Here is a 21,461-nt window from a genome sequence, read left to right as displayed (position 1 = left end):
AAGGTCTGTTCTTGCAGCAGATGCCCCTTGCTAGTCCCCTGGGAAAACTCTGCAACTTAGGCAAAACTTTCCTCTAGGCAGTATTTCCGAGTGCCGTTCTCATTCCAGAATGTGAAAAACATGTCTCCAATAAGTGAGGTCTGTACTTAGCAAGGTATATGCATAGGATTTACTCTAGATTATTTGCATAAATTGCAGTGAAATTGAGTAATGCAGTGTTTATACAATCACCAAACACATAGAAAGTTTCTTGGATAAAAATCAGTTAAAGTGACAGTTCGGCATCCTATGGGAGAAACATCTGGTTGGTTGACTGTCTGCAATTTCATTTATGAATCAGTACATATACAGAGATAATCAGAGATTAATTTTATGACATTATCTGAGCTTATTTGTACTTCATTTTGAAATGTAGACAAATATTCAAGTGTGACTGGGGCTGGTATAATAATGACTTTGTCTGGGGAGTAAATCATGTACATATGAATAGGATAAATCATATAAATAGTCATTTATGTCTTATTTACAGTCTGCAGAGTACTTCTGTAGGTATTATGTTAGTTGATTCTCATAATAACCCTGTGAGATAGGCAGAAAAATAATTCTCAATTTCAACATTAAAGAAACTGAGGTCAAAAAATGACCAGAGGGGCTGGAGTGATAGCATAGCAGGTAGGGTGTTTGCCTTGCACGCAGTCAACCTGGGTTCAATTCCCAGCATCCCTTATGGTCCCCCGAGCACGGCCAGGAGTAATTCCTGAGTGCATGAGCCAGGAGTAATCCCTGTGCATTGCTGGGTGTGACCCAAAAAGCAAAAAACGAACAAGCAAACAAACAAAATGACCAGAACCCAAGTTAAAAAAAAAAGTTCTTTTTTGCATTTTTCTTTTTGTTTGTGGCCACACCCAGAAATGCTTTGCCCTTGTTCCTGTCTATGCTAGAGCAGAGGTTGCTGCATTGTGTGAGGAGGGGAAGGTGTGTATATTCAGGGCCAGGGATCAAAACAGTGTCTGCTCTGTGAAAGGCAAGAGGATTAACCCCTGTACATTCTCTGGCCCTGCTAACTTTTTTTTTTTTTAGATTTTTTATTAGTGAAACACCATGAGGTACAGTTGTAGATTTACAAATTTTTGTGCTTGAGTTTCAGTTTTACAATGATCGAATACCCATCCCTCCACCAGTGCCCATTCTGCACCACCACTGATCCCAGTATCCTTCCCACCCCCCACCCCCTGTCCCCCCATCCCACCCTGCCTCTGTGGCAGGGCATTTCCCCTTGTTCTCTCTCTCCTTTTGGATGCTGTGATTTGCAAAAGAGGCATTGAGTGGCAATCATGTTTGGTCTAGAGTCTACTCTCACTAACTTTTTAAATAATGGAACTTCATTCCAGATCATCTGAGTCTAATTCTGATTTTTCTACTTATGGAGAATAGAGAAGTATATAAAATTTAAAGAAGAGTATGTTAGATGGGTCAGGATTGTTACTTTTAGTTCATAAGTTCAAGAGCAGGACATTATCAAATGCTTCCTCACAATTCAAAATCTGTTCTAGAATGTTAATGGTATATATTAATGTAAGCATGCATGGTTCTTTCTCTTGTGATCATGCCCTGCATATATTGATCAGTATTCACATGGCTTAACACTGTGTTAGTAGGTCTGATCTTACACACTTTGTCACAGGTCTGGTCTTACACACTTTGTCACTTTGCACTTAGCCTACAACAGTAGATATTTCTTAACTGCCACTATTTCTTCTTATCCTTTAATAAGACATACAACAGAGGTAAATAAAGGTATTTCTAGAAGAGAACAACACCATAGACATTTTCATCATGTCCTCGATAAAGACAATTTTCCTCTTTACCACCGATGAAGCTAGAATTTGGATTCTTTAATTTTTGTACTTCAAAACAAATGTAGAACATATATTTATTTTAATGTGTTTAACTGCATTTGAGGGGGCCTTCCATTTTTAAGAGTTGCAAAATATTCAACATTCTTATATTTTAAGGCATAGTATTTATATGGTATTCTAAATATAGTGTGCAACACGGTTTGATGAAAATTTAGATTGTTATTAACCTCTAACTTTTCCTAACATTTTAATTAAAAATTCAGAAAATTAACCTTACACACATCTGTGCCCAGAGGTGGTAAAAGGGAGTACCTGTACATTACTGAAATAAGAAGATAATGTAGAATAAGAATACCATGAATCATGGTTATTTCTACTAGCTTGATTTTTCAATTCCTGCTATTTTATTAACACTTGAGGAGTAAAACAAAGAACAAAACTAAACATTGAGTAGGGGGAGGCATTCTTCCCTAAACATTCCATCTTTTCATCCCACACTGTCTGGAAAATGGCTTGATGTTTCTGATATGAAGCAGTGTATTTGCATTTTGCTATATTAGAAGTGCATTTGTAAAACAAGCTCCAAATTTTTGCCATTCATGATTCCTGGTCACAGGGTGATATTCTTCAGTGACACAATCGTCAATGTGTATGAGCCAAAGGATCATTTCTCATCCAGGGCACACGACATAGTTAAGGCGCAGCTGAAACTACCCCTCCCACACTCTCCACTTCAACAACAGTAGCTCATTATCAGGAGCACGTTGCAAAGGGCGGTGCAAGCTAAAAAAAAAAAAAAGGAAAAAAAAAAGAAAAGAAAAAAAATCAATCTGATTGCCTGTATAGCTCTGCAAAATCATTGCAAGGGAGAAAAAAAAGAGAAAAAAGAAAGAAAAAAAACGTCGCAGGGGAAGGAGAAAAGGGCCTGGGAGGGTGAAAAAGAGCAGGAATGAGGACATCAGCCTTCACAGGCCCATAAGGACTGAAGTTTAATGGCTGAGTGCTTGTTTTGAACTGTGACCTGAGGTTTGGCTGGGCACTAACGGTGGCATGCCTCATCAGCCACTGTCATAGCCACCCCAGGGTATACCTCCAGCAGGGAGTCAGCTCCATATCCTGAATTCTCAACTACCAGCTACCCACTGCCTCCTCCGCACGCACTGCTGAGACCCTGCCGAGAAATCAGCATGCAACCCAAGGAAGCATCCTTTCCTCTGGAATAAAAATTAATATTACTTGTCATATTTCATGTCTGAGCTCTTTTCATGCTTTATCCTCTGGTAATGAGGGCTAAATTACCAATATTAGTAGATTTTCATGGCTAGCACAGAAAGAGCTGTTACCAGAATAAATGTTTGCCTTGCTTCTGTTGGACACAGGCTCTGCTAATGCAGCTTTGCTAATTATTTCTAAATAGGCAATAATCTGCATCCCCTAGTGCTGGATAGTGGATTGGCCACGTACCTGCTATTTCCCTTATTTACATGTTTTACAACTTTATCAACTACACTAATTACACTCTGAGCACTGTTTAAAATTTTCTGTTAATAGAGATACAATGATGCACCAGAGGATGTGTATTTATGCCATAATTACGCCTCTGTTCCTACGATGCAGTCTCCAATTAGCTGTCTACGGTGGCACAAGCAGCTGCCTGATATTCTAAAGCAGTGAAACATCTGCACGGCGGATGATACGCTCACATGGATTTTTTTTTAAGCCTAGAAATTTACACCCAAGGGAGTGCAGACAAATAGGAGCCTGTCATGTGTAGGGATGATTAGAAATCCTCACCATGGCAACATTGGAGCAGCCATGTCACAGAGTGAGGGGACACATGTCTAGATGAAGGCGCTAAAAACATTTGCCATTTTTTTTAAGCTTCAGTCTTCCAAACTTCCCTCCCTCCCCTTTCTCTTTTTCATATTCTTCTCTTTGCATCTAAAGCCAACCAAAACAGCAGGTGAAAAGGCCAAAGTCTGCAGCCATGCAAGGCATATGACACACGGGATTTAGTGTTAGGAAAAACAGTGCACAATCAGGAATGCTAGGCCCAGGAAATATGCAGGGCCAGGGAAGGGGGTGTGTGTGTTTTGTTTGAAAAATATTGTAATAATTATTTTTTTTGTGGTGGGCTGTGTTAAGTGCAAGAGGCAAGATAGAAAATAAATATTAGAGTGTCTATAACAGTTGAGGTACCTTATTCAAAAGATGACACCTTATTTAAAATTTCCTTTTAACCCTCATTAACAGTTACAATTTCTGCATGAACAGTTGGCTAGCACACATTAGTGAGAGTAGGGGAAGGCACACAAATGTCTTCTAGTCTGATATTGAATATATTTCTTAATGGCTGCATTTTGATAGGCTTTCCTGCGAAAAAGACAGTGCAAGGTTGTTTTTAACCACACATAAAAGGGCATTAAACTCTATGTGGGAAAATGTAGGATATGCAGAAATACACCATCATGTTTTCTATAATTACTGATTTGTATGCTATACAATCTCTTTTTTTGTTAGACATAACATTGTACTTTGACAATGATCCAGCTATATAGGCTTCAAAGATGCATCTCTGGTATTCTTTGCTTTATTGTATTGCCTTTATCCCTATATGAAAACATTGAAGTTTAAGTTATTCATTTAAAATTGCTTTCTCAAATAATTATTTTATCAGATGGTCATGGCAACACTTCAAAATTAATAACAAAGACTTGTTTAAAGGTATTTAATTAGCAGAGAGCTGAGAGGTGAAGGGGCCTACTACTAGTGAAATAATTAGAGGGAAAATGCCTTAATATGAAGAGTAATTATAGGTAGGAGCAAAACCGTAACATATGTGCTAAATTATAAGAGTACCACAAGCAATGTGAACTGCATAAAGGATCAAACCTCATCATTTGAAATCAGTGCTTATTCTAGGATAGTAACATACTGGTGAGAAGGCACTAGTATGTCTGTTCTTGTGTTACTTAGCATCATTTTGCATGCTACCATAAGATTTATAAGATATGGATATCTCTAGGGAAAAAAAATCCTCAAAGTGCATAATGAAAACATATTCAATTCACCCCTTTGAAGGGAATATAATATTAGGAAATGCTCTAATTATTAAACCACATATAATAGCTTTGGTTAAAATAATTATTTGCATATGTCCATATATATACCTGTATGTAGATAAACCACAGATTGGAAATGATTTCAAAATAACTGCATAATATTTATGCCTACAGTGTGAAACCTGAAAGTTCAAGAAGTATACTTTATAAGGAGCGTTTTATAGTTCCTCAATATGTTTAAAATAATTTACAAAACTCAAATACAATTTAAAAAGAAAATATCATCTTAAATTAACAGACTACATTTGTATTGTCTTGGATTAATGACAGAAAAGTCTCCCAAGCCTATTTCTAATTTCCCTACACTCTGCCATCATCAGGCATATAGTGATCAATATCTTGGCCACCCCCTCAGGTGCCTGGCTTTTATCAGACCATGCCACTAACCTACAGTGTTTACCAATGAAATCATACAATGTTATGTTAGCAGGGAAAATGTCTTTCCTCTACTTAACACTTTAGGTAACATGGGACTTTGTCACTTACTCATTTTCGAAACAGAAGCTGAGAGTTGCCTTCATTTTCCCTCCTCTAGCAAGTGAATTCTGAGTACAGTTAGCTAAAAGCTACATAAACAATTCTAATTCTTGTCATGGCTCTGTTCTGTGGGTCTCCCTGTCTCTCACATACCATATTTTGTACAGCCTTATATTAGAGAAATATGAGACTGAAGATCCACCATCCACCACATCTGTCAGCATAAGGACAGAGTTTATCTGATAAACAAGTCATTTTTGGAAACTGCAGATGCTCCCACTGTGAAGTATTAAATGTGGCCCCGCTAAGATACATAGAATGGGGTTCCGGTTGACTGAACGCGGGCTGATAAGCTCTGCACAGCTCAGAATGCTGTTTGCCCACATACTAATGTTAAACAAAAGAACCGCAGACTGCAGAGAAAGGATGCGGGTCAGACCAGTAAATTGCTTAAACCCTTAGGCAGTCTCCTGAAAAGAAAAGGCATGAAAGAAGCTGATATGAGCTTTTATGCAGAATTGTTCTGTTTATTATCCCTGTTAAGAAAATGATGGCAAGTGTCTTGTTAAACTCTATATTCCCAATAAGACAAGGGACTCTCTCTAAACAATATGCAATATGCCATTGGTCATCACTTGATAAACCTTGCTTCCGTATTATTTGTACATTATAAATGCCATAAAAGACAACACTAAAGCAGTAAACATGATAACCATAAACGCTATTAAATTTGTATCTTAGTGTTACCCGACCTGATTTGTCACTGGACATTCCAAGTTCATAACAAACTATCTTGGGAGAATGTATTTTGTATAAAAATTACAATTTCCCCTTAAAACTTTGTTCATTTTCAATTATGATGATTCTGTTTCAAATGAATTTCTGAGACAATGAATGAAAAAATCAGAATAAAATATGTCACGGTGGCAACACATAAACTTACTATAAATAACACAGGTATAATTTTGTAGTAAAATTCTCCAGTGGATAATATGAGAGTCAATATTGAATCCCCCTCATGTTAGGAGTTGGAGCTTGTGGGAAGAGGGGGGAAGATTCTTGAGTCTGCTAAACTTTCAATACTTCCCCTTAGTGCTGACCCCTCATCAAGCAGCATCTTTTTTGAAAGCAGGTTTTTCTTGTACTCAGACTCCTCTCTTCCCCCTCCCCTCCCACAGAGACAGTCCTATTCTGATTCATGTATTGGGACAAAGGAAATGAGGGAAGATCCCAAGGCTTAAGGAAAATCTGATGAGAGAAACCTAACAGATAAGCAATCCATTCCATCCACATCACAAAAGCAAGAAAAGATGTGGCAATCAAAGGGCCACTGTACAGGAGGAAGAAATAAAACAACATGATATAAAGACAGAATAAAGAAAAACACATACAGGCAATTGTGTCAACAATAAAAAAATTAAAAATTACCCTTTGCTTAAAAGTAGTAAAACATGTCATTGAGTACTACTTTGACATTTCCCTGCGGCTTTTCTCAACAGGCAACAAATGAAAACAATCTTGAAACCCTTCTGGTAAAGGCTCAGTGTAAGAGGCCTGTCCATACGTTGTCATTGGATAATCTTACAATCATGGTCAGGCTTAACCTGTTTATGCCTATAGGAGCAACAGGTTTTTTCTTTTTTAACAGAAAATGCTCCGCTCTGGACCCACATGTTTTAAAAACAAACACAAAAATGTAAGGTACACACAAGCATGATGTTTAATATCAAACTCAAATTTTAGAGGAAAATTAAGTGCAATAGTTCTCTTGCCAGGGACAGAGAAACTGAGAAACATTTTAAAACCAATTTTCAAAGTAGTAGCAAAGGTAGCTCCAGCAGCAAGAGGAAGGTGGAAAGGAAATGGCTGGTCTGGCCTGCCTGGGTCAGTGTGGCCAGAAATTAGGAGTTTCGGGGAAACCAGTAGAGTTCAGTTAAGGACAGATAGAGAGGAAAAGGGAGGTTCACAGAAGTGAAAAACATTCAACTCTGGAGTTTGACAAAAATAACAGCCACAAAATTTCATGCACAAGATTCTGACACTGTGACATTGCAACTCTAGTGAATGGTCCGTGGAGGGAGCTGTTGACACAAGTTCCTGGGTGGAGATAAAATGACACCATTACATCCATCTGAAAAGAAAGAAACGGAAGAGAACTTAACTAAACAACACATTTGAAATGATTTGGCAGAAAGAACTTTCCTCAAAGTTACAAATCTGCTCTCCAAGGGTGCTGCCTAATGTAGATTCCCTCCCAGGCACCTCCCAGAGCCCTCGTGGATCACAGCCCAGTGTCACAGCTTCTGTCTCTCCAGAGCAGAGGCAGATATTCTCCAGATCACAGGAATAAACCTACCACTCCAAAGGAAAAAAACTCTGAGAAGGACTAAAAGGAAGTGAGTTAACCCCTGCACTACCAGCAAAATTATTAGGCAAATATTTCTGGTGGATGGCACACCAGGCAAATAGGCTGGGGGGACAACTTCATCCCAAAGGTAACTTTCATAATTTGGAAAGGACAGTGTCTGAGGGAGGAGTTTCTTTTCAGAGAATGCTTTGACTCCAGAATTAGACAAAGGACACAGCTTTTCAAATATGTTTTATTTCACACATTTTTCCTTTTCAGAGTAACTTTTTTTTGGTCTTCTAATTTTTGAATCAATGGCATTGGTGATTTGATAATGGCAGACTATATGTTTTAGACTGAGGAGGCTGCCTGTTTAAGATTAATTCCCAAACACTTTACTCACCTAATTTGGAGGATCTCTCAGGGCACAAGGCGTACTATCTGCCTAAAGAGTGTCAGAGAGAGGACAGAGCTGGAGTACAGTGAGAGGATAGGGCACTGGCTTTGCTTGTGGCCGACAAGAGTTGACCTTAGCATCCCTTATGGTCCTCTGAGCTCCTCAAGAGTGATTCCTAAGTGCAGAGCCAGGAGGATGTCCTGAGCATAGTCAGATGTGCCTTCCACCAACATTGCCCTATACTCCCTCGCCCGCAATAAAAATAAGAGTGCCAGATAACAGGACTCTTAGAGTATCCTGATTGTGGCTCCCTTCTGCTTCATCCCATCTGAGAAAGACCAATAGTAAGAACATGCTAGAATTGAGAACTCTGAGAGCAATAGTGATAACATTGATTTACAAAAGCAGGTCCTGCTCTTTTTTTCCACAGGGCCATCTGGTAGCGCAGCCCTGACAGTTTAGTGCTCAGGCCCTCAGTCATGCTGGGAGCTATTAGGTTATATCCTGCGAGACAGTGCACCCTGTGTCAGAATCAACTCAAGGCCTCGTGCAGAGCCCTTTGTGCCATATTTCTGGTGCTCAGGTTTTTGCTTGTTTTCAGTTGCAGATTTCCTCCTCTTTGCATGAGTGTGTGTGTGTGTGTGTGTGTGTGTGTGTGTGTGTGTGTCCTGTGAGACTGTAGGTGTGTGTGGAGTGGGAGGGTAAAGAGCTAGCTCAATACGGAATATTTTGTAACTTATTAAATTTCATTTACTTTTATATTAAGTTTTGGAAAATAAAAGTCTTTTTTTTTAACATTGCATGTATACTTCCTTTTAGAAAACTTCACACAAATCTGAAGTTTTCTGAATCTGATCTGAAGTTTAAAAACATTTTTGAGTATAAATATGAATTAAAATGAGAAATTATAATGTTTTACTTTTCAATATATATCTAATTTGTGGTCATATCCAGCTATGATCACAAATCATTTCTCTTAGTCATAAAATTATGTGTGTATTTTGAGATGTAAAATAAGAATCAGCATGCATTAAAATCAAGCATATAAAATTTCATATTAAATCGTTTTGACAATACTTATTATTTGAGAGACAGTGGGGAAAACATACTGGGAAATTCTCTTTCATGTAATTTTGGTAAAACTGAATGAAAAGATGAGGACCCTATGTGAAAGGTCAAAGATGATCCTGATTTAATACATTCCTTTACCTATAATATCTTATTCTCATAAACTACTGAAAAAGTTGGACAGAAATCATGATTAGCATCAAGTTATTCAATAGGGACATTATGGTAAAAATTTAATGACCCTCATTTATAATTTAATTAGTTTATAGCTATGTTTTTTATTCTATTAATATTTTTTAGTAGTTTATACATTTTATAGAATAACTTCAAGCTATGGAGTAATTCCTAAGAATCACCTTTAATGTATAATCTAATGTTAGTCCTCAAAAACATGGTGCCTATGTGTTATCCATTGCATTGCATTAATTATCTACATGTTGATCTAATTTTTTATTTTTAAAAAGTAATATTATTTTCAGTCTGGTTTTCTTCCATCTGAATTGCAGAAGTTTTTTGTAAAATATACTGATTAGTCATTATTTATAAAAATTGTTTCACCATTAAATTCCACTATATATATATGTGTGTGTATGTGTGTGTCTGTGTATGTGTGTGTGTGTGTACCTGTGTACGGTATTACATATATATTATATATTATATTATATAAAAATATATATGGAAATGTTTGGTCATTTTCTATCAAGGTGAATATACTTTGATACTAATTTTATTGGTAGAATCACATAAATATAAGCACCATTTTTAGACTTCAAGAAAGTCTAAATTGAATTGTGCTTCCATAACATTGTATATCATTATGCTTGAGTCTTGAGAAACAGTAATAATACCTTTACCTTTCCTATCTAGGTTTCCCCTTTTGATATGGACATTAAAAATGCTTTTACTCTCCCTTTTCCTTCCTTATGCTGTTGTAGTAATAAACAGAGATTGTGCACTCTCAGTCGTGGAGCATCAGAGATCACACTCTTGCTCTGTCATGGCTCATGCGTGTTAGAGATCAAACTCTGAGCATCGTATCTTCAACCAGGTATTCTATTTCTTCCTGGAGGTAGCCATGTTTACTTCTAACCTACTAGACCTCCCAGGAATCTGTTTCCGCATCTATAAAATGGTCATGTTAGTACCTAACACACAAGGTTGATGAGAATAAACTAATTAGTTAATGTGACTAATGCATATTGTCAAATTAAAATTCTAATAATGTAAATAATTAAGAATTTTGTACTGAATTAATTTCATATTTTTATTTTACTTAGAATAGCTCTTGTTTAAAAAAAAATTGAGGACCAAAAAAAGAAATCATGCATATGTACGTAACATTGTTATTTTTGGAATGAAAGTTATAAAAGTTGGCTGGAAAAAAACACAAAAGAGTTATTGAATAAATATTTGTGGACTAGCTTCAATTTCTTCTCAACAGAAAATTTTATTTCTCAGTGTGCTGCTCTGCAGAGCTAATGGGAACTTACCTCCAAATAATCTTCTACCCTCCCTGGCATACTTGGAATTTAAGATAGCCTAATTTAGAAATCTCTTACTTGGTTTATAGGTTTACCATACAAATAAGAACCTTTGGGAATTTAGGGAAAGCACTGTTGTCAACCACCCTCTAAATACTGATAAAGTAAATGTAGATTCTCTCTAGCAACAAGGACATGTAGTCAATCTATAGGTGTCATCTTAATGGCGAGTGATTAAATTAATCACAAAGTTAAGAACTTGTGGAACTATTTGTCCTCAATCACATACTTAATGTTTAAAGAGTATTCTGGAAAGTCTTTTATTACAAAAAAATTTAAATTGAATTTCAAGCAAATTCATGACTGATTTTAAACAAATAAAATATAACTCATTATATTGTATGAGTAACATCTTTGCACTACTGAAATTGTTTTCTGTAATAGAATCGGTTATAGCAGAGATCTCTGTAAAGTTTTCTTAGATTATTATGGTAATATTGATATACTTATGCATAGAAAAGTTTGTCGAATTAACCTAAGCAGGGAAATGTCCTGTAATTTTTTAGACAATTTTAAGTTGATATGAGTTGGACATTAATACTGATTTTTGCCTGCATTTAAAAATGAGAACCATTATAGAGTACTAACAAGACTTATTTTCCCTCATTTACACAACTTCTTAACAGTTACCATAAAATTCTTTTGCAGCAGTTATGATGCAACAGAATCTTTCTGGCCAGATGAGGGTAACAGAATCAACTCAGGATTGTTGCAATAGCTCTTCTAGTTGGGTACAAGATCATCTTGCCATCAAATGTGACCTGACACACTCAACAACAGTTGATATATGTGCAGTAGTTACTAAGGCTAAACTCTTGATCAATATGTCAGATTTCTAAAGCGATTGCAACAAAGTAGACTCTGGATTATGAGGGAGCTGAATGCACAAAAGCAATGGAAGAGTAACTCAGGCAGGACTGCCTGCATTTTGCATGTCAAAGGACAGAAAGCATGATGCTGGATCCATAAATGCTCCCAGCACTTTGGAAGGCAGTACTCTGTGGATCACTTGGTGGACTAAAAATGTTTAACGTTACAAGTTAATTATTAGTAAGAAGAATAAGAGAAGAGAAGAGGAGCTTGCTCACACAGAGTTCTATAAACGTGGTAATTCTGCCCAGGCCTGTGACTTGCTCAGACCTCACCTAAGCATCTATTAACATGATAATGCTCATTAATCCCGCCAAACACAACTCATCTGTCATCCTCAGTGGCAACCCATCTGTGTGCATGTTGAGGAGGGAAATTCACAGTCTTAGCTGTCGGGGGATTAGCTTCAGAGGAAAGGCTGATTTTTTGTAATTCTTTGCTAGGAAAGCACTCATTTATTTGCATTTATTGAAGCACCTATTTACTTTTCAGCTTTCATCATCTCACCAACATCTTAAGCAAAAGCTAAGCAGAGGATGGATAAAATGGCAACGAAAACATCTCAGGGCAATCAAGCTGAAGCCTAATTTAGTTTTCTCTCAAAGTTTGTGATATTATTTACTCATTTCTTCACTCATCTCAGAAATTCTGTTAGAGCAAAAGAAAAATATGTGCAAATTATGTATCTTTAAGTATTGTTCATTAGGCTGCTATGCTCTCCTATATTACTTTTATATAAGAGACGTAAAATGGACCAAATCCATGTTTGTTTTATAATATAGTCTTCGATGTGTGAAAAAAAAAAGAAATGAATCCTTTAGAAGAGATAAGATACTTTTCTCCTCCTACTTATTGAAAGACAAATACAGTGATTTCCTTTCCCTCACCAGTGGTTGAATAGTCTATTCTTTGGACTATCCCTACTTTGAACAAATTACTTGCATATCATATGCAAAATATAAACACCCTTTACATGTAACCTAAAAAAATATTAGCAGCACTGGCAAGGAAAAAAAAAAACTCATATTACAATGTCTGAGAGAAAACCAGTTTTCCAAATGGTCAAATTCAGTGAAAATAAAACTGAGTCTCAAGGCATCATGAATGGTTGGTTGACTTAATTGTTCACTTTTTAATGTGTTATCTTGGACTATCCAGTAATGACCTGCTGTGATAAGAAAAATATGAAAATCACCATTTAAAGTAAGAAATCATCATCAAAAAGTAACCAGTTTGGTTTTTTGATTAGGCATATCTATTAGCTAGCAAGCTTATTCAAAATATTACCTTTTTTTATAATTTTTGCTATCACAGAGGTGGAAAATCTCATTTACCTTTTTGCTCCTTGTTTAGAGTATTCTAAATATATGTTGTATGATGTGTTGGACTTAATAAAGTGAACTGAGTTAACTCATGACAGGACTTCTTAGTGAATTTTATGTAAGTATTAGTACGAAAACATGAGTAAGTTATTTTGCATTTTAAACTGTTTCCTCACCTGTAAAGTAGGAGAAAAAAATAGAACCTTAAGCCAATTAATACAAACAAAGCACAGAAAAGCACTTAATCAAGTTAGCTAATATGATTAGCATGTATTTTTCAAAGATATTTAGAAAACAGTGGTTTCCTCAAGTACTATTAATTGAAATTACATTCGCAGTACCCCCTCTTAGATCACCACCCTCAACTGACTGGAAGACAAGTCTATTAGAGATTTCTCCAACAAATAAACCCTCCATATAAAAAGAGCTAACAGCATGAATTATTTAAAAAACATTAAGGTAAAGGTAAAGGCCCTCCCGTTGATCGTCGATTTGCTCGAGCGGGCCCAGTAACGTCTCCATTGGAGACTTTGTTGTTACTGTGTCTGGCACATCGAATACTCTCGGTAGCTTGCCGGGCTCTCCGAGAGGAAAAACATTAAAGAAAGAATTATAATTAAATCCAATAATTTATATATTTGCTTATTCATTTGTTGTTGTTGCCTGTTTGGTTTGGGATTCCACCTGAGGATGCTCAAGGATTACTCCTGGCTCTGTGCTCAGGGTCACTCCCGGTGGTATAAAGTCAGTACATTTAAGGAAAAAGGATTGGATCGTAAAAATTGTTACAAGAAAACTCCTTTTCAATACGTTGGTACTGAACATTCATTACAACCTGTCCATCACACCTGGAAAATGAAACAGATGTTAAGAAGCTGACACAGTAAAGCACACATTACTATTTAGCTTTTGTTTTCTTTTTTTCTTCCTTCCAAGATGCACTAATGAAAATGACACAGAAATCTGTGTATGGCAGCACTTCTGAAAAAGAGCATCTATGCAAATAGAGCATGAAGGAAGCATGAAAGAATCTAGCAAGCTCCATTTGGGTCTTTAGACCTAATAGCCCAGATTTGGCCCTCAGATGTGCATGCATGCACAAGGTGATACTGAATTTGACCGAAGCTATGCAAACAATCCGAAAGCAAAATGAGTGTGATGCTTGGTGCCTAAAGTGTTGGAACTGCAATTTCCAAATGAGATTGTCATAGAAAAGCTGCCCTGGCACAGAGGAAATGTCCTGTTTCATTCTCATTGAGATCAGAGTGGCATTTTAAAAGAAGAAAATTTTTTGGACTTTAAAGTTTGTTTGTTTGTTTGTTTGTTTTTTCCTCCTCAGGGAGCTAAAAACCCGGATGTGTTTTTTAAAATTTATTTAAATTCATTGGAAGTAAATTTTGTGAAATAAAAAGTACTTCTTTTTAATCATTTAAAAACATATGGGTTTTTATGACCCATCAAAGTCAGTAAAAGATTTAAAACTTCCATATGTGTATAGAACTTCAGCTCCCCCAACATGAACGCTGCATTTACTGGACACGCAATGGTGAAATCACTAAAATAAATGTACTTGCTGCACTCAATTAAACATTGTATTGTACACGTGTGTTTATTCGATTGTGTGACGATACAGTGATTGAAACACACAAGCTTAGCACATTTGTCTCAATCTGTAGTAAACTTATTTAAATGTACAATCAATCATAGTCCTCTTTTTTTTTTTTAGTTTTTCCTTTGTATTTCTGAAGAATAATAAATACAAACCACTGAGTGATTGGTATGACATGGTGAAGAGAAAAAAACATATTACATAGGCAATATAAAATGGAAAATTTAAGGAAAAACTGTTCAACTAGTTGGTGTAAATATGCAGCTACTATCCAGTTGAATAAGATAAAAGTTTTATATGCTGAACTCCTCTTGTCAACAAATGGATTTGGTAGTAATAATAAACATTTTATAGTAACTAACAAAATTATGTGAAATAAAATATACCAAACTTATTGCTATCATATTTGACTACATTTTATTGAATTATGTTCTATATGAATATAATCATGCTTATTATTGGATCCACTATATTATTGTATTATCTGAGTTTGTTGCAACACATTTTTCTGCCTGTTATACCTATGAAATTTTGCTTATTGTATATCACAGGGTATTTTAAAGAGTAACAACATATTTAGTAGATCTTTACCTGTGGATTTATAGTCTATTCTATGTAACCTGCATTGATTAAGTAAACAGAGTTTAGGTTGTTTTTGTTTGCTTGTCTTTATTTTTGCTGGACAGACACACCTTGAAATGTTGGAAACTCTCCTTTATAATTCTGGTATCCCCAGCACAATAATTGTTTTGTTTTGTTTCTGGGCCACAGAAAATAGTGCTTAGGGTTGGCTCCTGGTGCTCAATGCTCTGTACTCAGGGATCACTTTGGGTTGAGTTCAGGGAGCTGGCCATATATGGGACCAGCGATCAAGCTAAGATTGGCTACATGTAGAATAAGCATCTTGACCCCTGCACTTTTTTTTCCAGTGCACAGTTTTTAATATTGCTATGTTTTTTAAGCATAAAGAAAATCTATGGAGATCAGAAGATTAAATTTCATAAAAGACTCTCCCTTAACTTTACCATATAAGTTTTGCACTTTGCAAGACCAGTAAATTATAGCTAATTAAATATATATCTACAAAGACAATAAAAATAATGTTGACACTTAAAATTCTGGTCAAAATCAATGTTATCATTAAAAGTAGTATTGAAAATGAGAAGCAGGGGCTGGACAAATAGTAAATTTATTAAAGCACCTGATTTGCAAGAAGCCAACTCTAGATGGATCTCAGGGACCACATGTGTTTTCTTGAGCACTGCCACGAGTGGTCCCTGAGCACAGAGCCAGAAACCTTGCTGGATGTGATCCCCAAACTATAACAAACAGAAACGGTCACGGTCACAGTCCTCCTGCTGTTCATCTATTTGCTCGAGCAGTCCCAGTAACGTCTCCATCGTGAGACTTGTTACTGTGTTTGGCATATTGAATACATCACGGGTAGCTTGCCAGGCTTTGCCGTGCAGGCGAGATACTCTTGGTAGCTTGCCAGGCTCTCCGAGAGGGGCAGAGGAATCAAACCTGGCTCAGCCAGGCCATCTGCATGCAAGGCAAACACCCTACCACTGTGTTATCACTCCAGCCCATAAACAGAAATAGAACATTAAAATATTTTGAACTTTAAAATACTTCACACATTAGTGTTAGACAAGAAACATCTGGAGAAATAAATTGCAGAGAACCAAGTGAAAGTCAAGACTGTACTTTCCCTTATATGAAAACTAATTTTTCTGTTGTGATGGTCAAGAAGAAATGTTCTTCCTTATCCCAATTTGGAATTCTCTGATATTAGGGGTCTTGGACTAATCTTTGACAGAAGCAGCTGTGAGGAATTCAAGAGAAGGGAAATTTCACCCTTGGAAGTAGATTTCAACAAGGCTCATCCAGAGAGTTCAAAGGACTGACACTTCAAGTTTTCTAGGAGTCTAAGCCACTTTTTGTCTTTCACAAAGCCCCAAAGAGGTGCACTGTACAACCTCTGGCATGGGATTGCTTTGGACAGCACGAGGGAATGTGTGCCTCCTTCTCCAGGAAGCACCACTATCTGGCTCATAAAATCAAGGCTGTAAAGCCCAGGGGAAATCACCTGAGGTTGGATTTAGCTTGTCTTGCAGCTGGAGAGCTACAGATAGAAGTGGCCCTGTTGGTAGTTTACTTGTATCAGGACAAAATGTCGGGTGACTCCTGAGATATTTATGAATTCTTTCCAGCCACTGGCTAGTATAAATCTTAACCTATCTGACGCTTACTACTTGGACTATATCATTTTTACATAATCCTGACTACTCTATATTACGCTGATACTAGAACAGTGCTTCTACTACTGTCCCTTGATACTAGAACAACTAGATCTCCCTGAGACAGTTTAATCGTGTACCTGTTGTTTCTATGTGACACCCACAACTCCCTTAATAATCTCAAAGCTGCCTTAGCTTGGGAATATAAATTATACAACCATACGCTATATCCTGACTTTAAAGAACCTGCCTTCATAATTATTCATTAGAGAAATGTATCCATAGCTATATAGATAAATCAATCACTGTTTTAAGTTATTCAGAAAAATTAACAATAATTTAAAAAACATTTTGAATCTTACAGCACACAGCAAGAAAGAAGAAAACCGGCTGGAGGGCCCCACAGCTCCCACAGAATGCTCCAGGCCCCAAACAGAGTTGATATCACCGGGAGGTCACAGATGGGGTAGGTGCTGCCATCCCACTTTCTTCAGATGGAATCCTGGTGACCATGAGCTTCTTCAAGCATGGCTCTGGCATGCAGGTACTAGGACATTTTTTCCAAACTGCACGGCCGCATAACTGGCCACGCAACATTTCTTTATATGCAAAGTGATCAATGAAAAGTAAATCATCCAACATTTCTCCCTGAAAATCAGGCTTGAATGGTGGTGGGAAAATCTGAGCAAAAGATAATGCCCAACCGAAATGCATCTGGACTGTGTATTTAACTATGTTGCTATGCCACCCTGGGAGGGGAAGGGTGTCTGTCCTTCCGCCTGCCCCCCTCTGTGGTGGTGACATGGTGTCCTGCATTTTTTAGAGCCTAATGAACATCCAGGAATGTGGCTGCATTGACGAGGCGCATGGGGCTTCATGGGATGGGGGGTGGAATCGGCCCCGCTCCTCGCCATGAAAATGCTCTGGGTTGCCACCCTCAAATGCCTCCTCCAGCTTCTGACCGACCATAAACCTAGAAGCACACATACTAATCTTGGAACCCAGGGGCTTCTGGTAGTAATCCCTCTAGGTTTTTTACTAAAATATTAGAATTCCAAATTTGGGTGGCTGCTATTGTGGCCACATATGCTCTTCATAATTGACATTAGAAAACAAATTTTCTAATGATGTCTTTGTGGTAGGTCTGAATGTTGGGGAAAATTCCAAATAACAGTAGTCGGTCTTTTGTCGTAATATTAAATGCAACCAATGGGGGGATGGGGGGAGAGAGAGAGAGAGAGAGAGAGAGAGAGAGAGAGAGAGAGAGAGAGAGAAAGAGAGAGAGAGTAAAGTGGAAATCTGCCACACACGTGGGAGGTGGGTGGGAGGGGGGTATACTGGGGCTCTTGGTGGTGGAAAATATGCACTGGTGAAGGGACGGGTGTTTAATCATTGTATGACCAACCGAGACTTGAACTGAAAGGCTTTGTTACTGTTCTCACGGTGATTCAACAAATAAATAAAATATGTATTTAAAAAATTAAATAAAAAACATTTTGACTTTGAATACCATAGCAGTTTTCAAGCATTGTTAAACTGTATTCTCTATAGCAATCCATAAAATCCAAGAAGGAAAGTAGTAGAATTTTAACCTTATAACACTATCAGGAAGATACCCTTTGATTTACATGCTATATCTTTAATCCTGATAACAAATTTATAATGCATATTGTTAGAAGAAGATAGATGGGGAGCCCTGTAATGCCTCTGAGGGGAATTAATAACACTGAAAAAAACATTGTCCAGCCCTGAATCACCCAGAAAACATGAGCAACACATTTTGAGATGCAAATCCTGAACTTTTGGAGATCAAGAAACTGAGGCAGTATCCAGAGAAGCATGTACCAAAAGAAACAAGAGGAAAATACAAATGTGATAATAAAAATACAAAAGGACTATCAAGAGTCCAAGGATTTCCATGGGACAACACTCATGGGCAAAGATTAACTTTCAAGTATGCAGAAAACTCCAGGCCAAGACAATCTGAAGAGGCTGTGTATAATCTTGTGCCCAAACCTGTTTTCTGTTTTTCTCACCATGGATTGGCCTGTCTTCTCTCCCCTCACATTTCAACAAAACTATTCTGCGTTCTTCTAAAATTATATTCTGTGAGGAGCAGCAACAATCCTTAAATTCATGTGTCACAGTTAGGAGTTATTTTCCTTTTCCTGCAAAGATTGGTTACTCCAGCCTGAATCCACAGCTTTCTAAGAACTCAGGTAGTGTGGATCAATTTCCTGTCCTATAGAGCAAATGGACTTCAGGCACAGCTTGACAGTTTCCTTGTGGAGCTGGTGGGACATGAGCTTTTCCCTATGTGACAGAGGTAGGGTACAGCAACAGAGGTGGAAGCAATGGTTTTTTGAGACTACCTCTCTTTGTTCCCACCTCACGCAAATCCACCACAACACAAGCATTAATATTAAAGATGAGCAAACCAAGACATAGCAAGAATGAATAACTGAGCTATGGTTAAATATCTAAGATATTTTAGATATAGGATACACATACAATATAGTGCTGAATGCATGAAGAATTTGTTGGTTCTGCTGAATCACATTGATTTTTCTTTTGCAATTTCAAGTATTTAGTGAGCATTAAAAAAAAGAAAAAAGAGGAACAACCCTTTTGTTTTAGCAGATTAGTATACAGATTAGTTTTAGAATAACTACATACTTTCAGTTTCTGTGAAGATATATTTTGATTTTTTAAAAACCAATAAACTGAAAACTTGTCATGCTTCCAAGTCTGAGAGTAGTTAATGAAAAAAGCATATGCCTCATTTCAGTGTTTCTCTAAGATGGTTAAAATTGCTAACACTAAATCAGGCAGTGTTGACTGCACAATCTCCATCTTGCTAGTAGATAGCAGAAGGAACTGTTAGTACATTCAGCATCCAGGTATAACAAACTGGCAAAGGGGTAAAAATGGACCATCAAATGATAACACACATTTTGTTTGGCTTTCTTTATTTGTTAAGAGTCTTGCTATTTTGCTATTTTATCTTGAATTTCTACCCTAAGAACTCCTTCTAGTCAATTCTGAATGTTATGTCTTAAATATGGTTTTATATGCTAAAAATTAGTATTTTTTCCCATTGAGTATCTTCATTGGCATCTTATTATCATTCAGATGAAGTTTAAACTACCTGTCCAAGCCCTGGAGGATTATCACCACTCCAGTTTTTTTTTTTTTCTCTCCAGTCATTGTCGCCTCTGACCTTCTCACCTCCTCTCACAATCTCAACCATCTGGAACAATTTTCTTATTTTCTTCTGACGAGTGTCATATCTTACTTAAGAGTCTCCTTAAAATTCTTTCTTTCTGGGGAGATATTTCAAACTTACTATGATAGATATGTGGGCACTTTGTGCAAGAATTCTACACTCCTTTGGCAGACACTGATGATGGTACATGTTTACTGTTCAGTCAGTCAAGCCCCCTTCATCACAGCCCATGTATGTTCCTATCCAAAAAGTGCCTTCTAGATGATAAAGTCTTTACAAATAGAAGTTGAGTCCTTTCGCTCAATAATTTAGGTATCACTAGGGTCCACTACCAAAATCAAGCACCTGATCTTTTTGGTTTGTAGAAGGACTTTTTTTTCCTAGTTTCAAATAACAACAGTATGTAAGGTAGGCTTAATCACAATTCATTTGTCTGTCTCTCCTAAGTGGTTCTTAAAATATAGGGGGAAATATCCTCTAGTATGTAAAGGTAAAAAGGTAAAGGCCCTCCCGTTGATCGTCGATTTGCTCAAGTGGGCCCAGTAACGTCTCCATTGGAGACTTTGTTGTTACTGTGTTTGGCATATCGAATACTCTCGGTAGCTTGCTGGGCTCTCCGAGAGGGGCGGAGGAATCGAACTCGGGTTGGCCATGTTGGCCGCTTGTAAGGCGAACACCCTACCGCTGTGCTATCGCTCCAATTACAAAGCATGCATGGTTTGTAACAGAGAGCCAAGTTCTATTATAATTTCAGCAGGGAATCTCAACTGTGGAAGAGAATTCAAATAATGTTTCATAAATCTGACATCAGGGACGAGGATCAGTATAGGGGGTAGGATGTATAGGAAAGTATGAGTGAAACTCTAGTTCAACATGGCCCAATATGGCCTTTGGAAAGAGCAGGTCCCTCAAGCACTGCCAGATATGATTCTAGAAGCCACTAAGCACCAATGGTCATGGCTACATAAGACCTAAGCAGCACAGCATCATTGTGTCCTCTCAGTGATCAATCAGGCCTGTTGGCTGAGAATCTCTGGGAGTCCCCATGAATCACCCCAATCACCTGAGCTATTAGGAATCCTCTATCCTCTATCTCCCACCTCCCTCAAAAAAAAAAACTCTGAAATTAGTAGATAAAAACTAAAAAGATTCCATGGCCATCTAATACTGGAAAGCAATGCACTCATACTATACAACTTTGTAGATACAACTTTGTAGTATATAATGAAAAGTAATAATCAATAGACTGAAATAATAATCATTGGACTGAAAAATTCTCTCAAAATACATATTAACATTAACAGCTGCCTAAAGTTGTCATCATTCTTTTAATTCACCTTATACACATTATTGCATAGAAGTTTTAATAATCCACAGTACGTA

General features: G+C 37.2%; 1 long non-coding RNA gene across 1 annotated transcript in view; it reads right to left on the bottom strand.

Moving 5' to 3' along the window:
* Nucleotides 1-21,461, bottom strand: part of LOC130033672 (uncharacterized) — a 56,609-nt gene that overhangs the window by 19,983 nt on the left and 15,165 nt on the right. The window contains exon 3 of the long non-coding RNA XR_008793970.1: nt 7,488-7,589. This is a non-coding gene — a long non-coding RNA (uncharacterized LOC130033672). The remainder of the gene's footprint in view (nt 1-7,487; nt 7,590-21,461) is intronic.

Source organism: Sorex fumeus, unplaced genomic scaffold (genome assembly GCF_029834395.1).
Source record: "Sorex fumeus unplaced genomic scaffold, SorFum_2.1 ptg000054l, whole genome shotgun sequence".
Taxonomy (NCBI): Eukaryota; Metazoa; Chordata; class Mammalia; order Eulipotyphla; family Soricidae; genus Sorex; species Sorex fumeus.
Note: the sequence above shows the minus strand (reverse complement) of the source record. Positions and strands in the feature narration are given on the sequence as shown.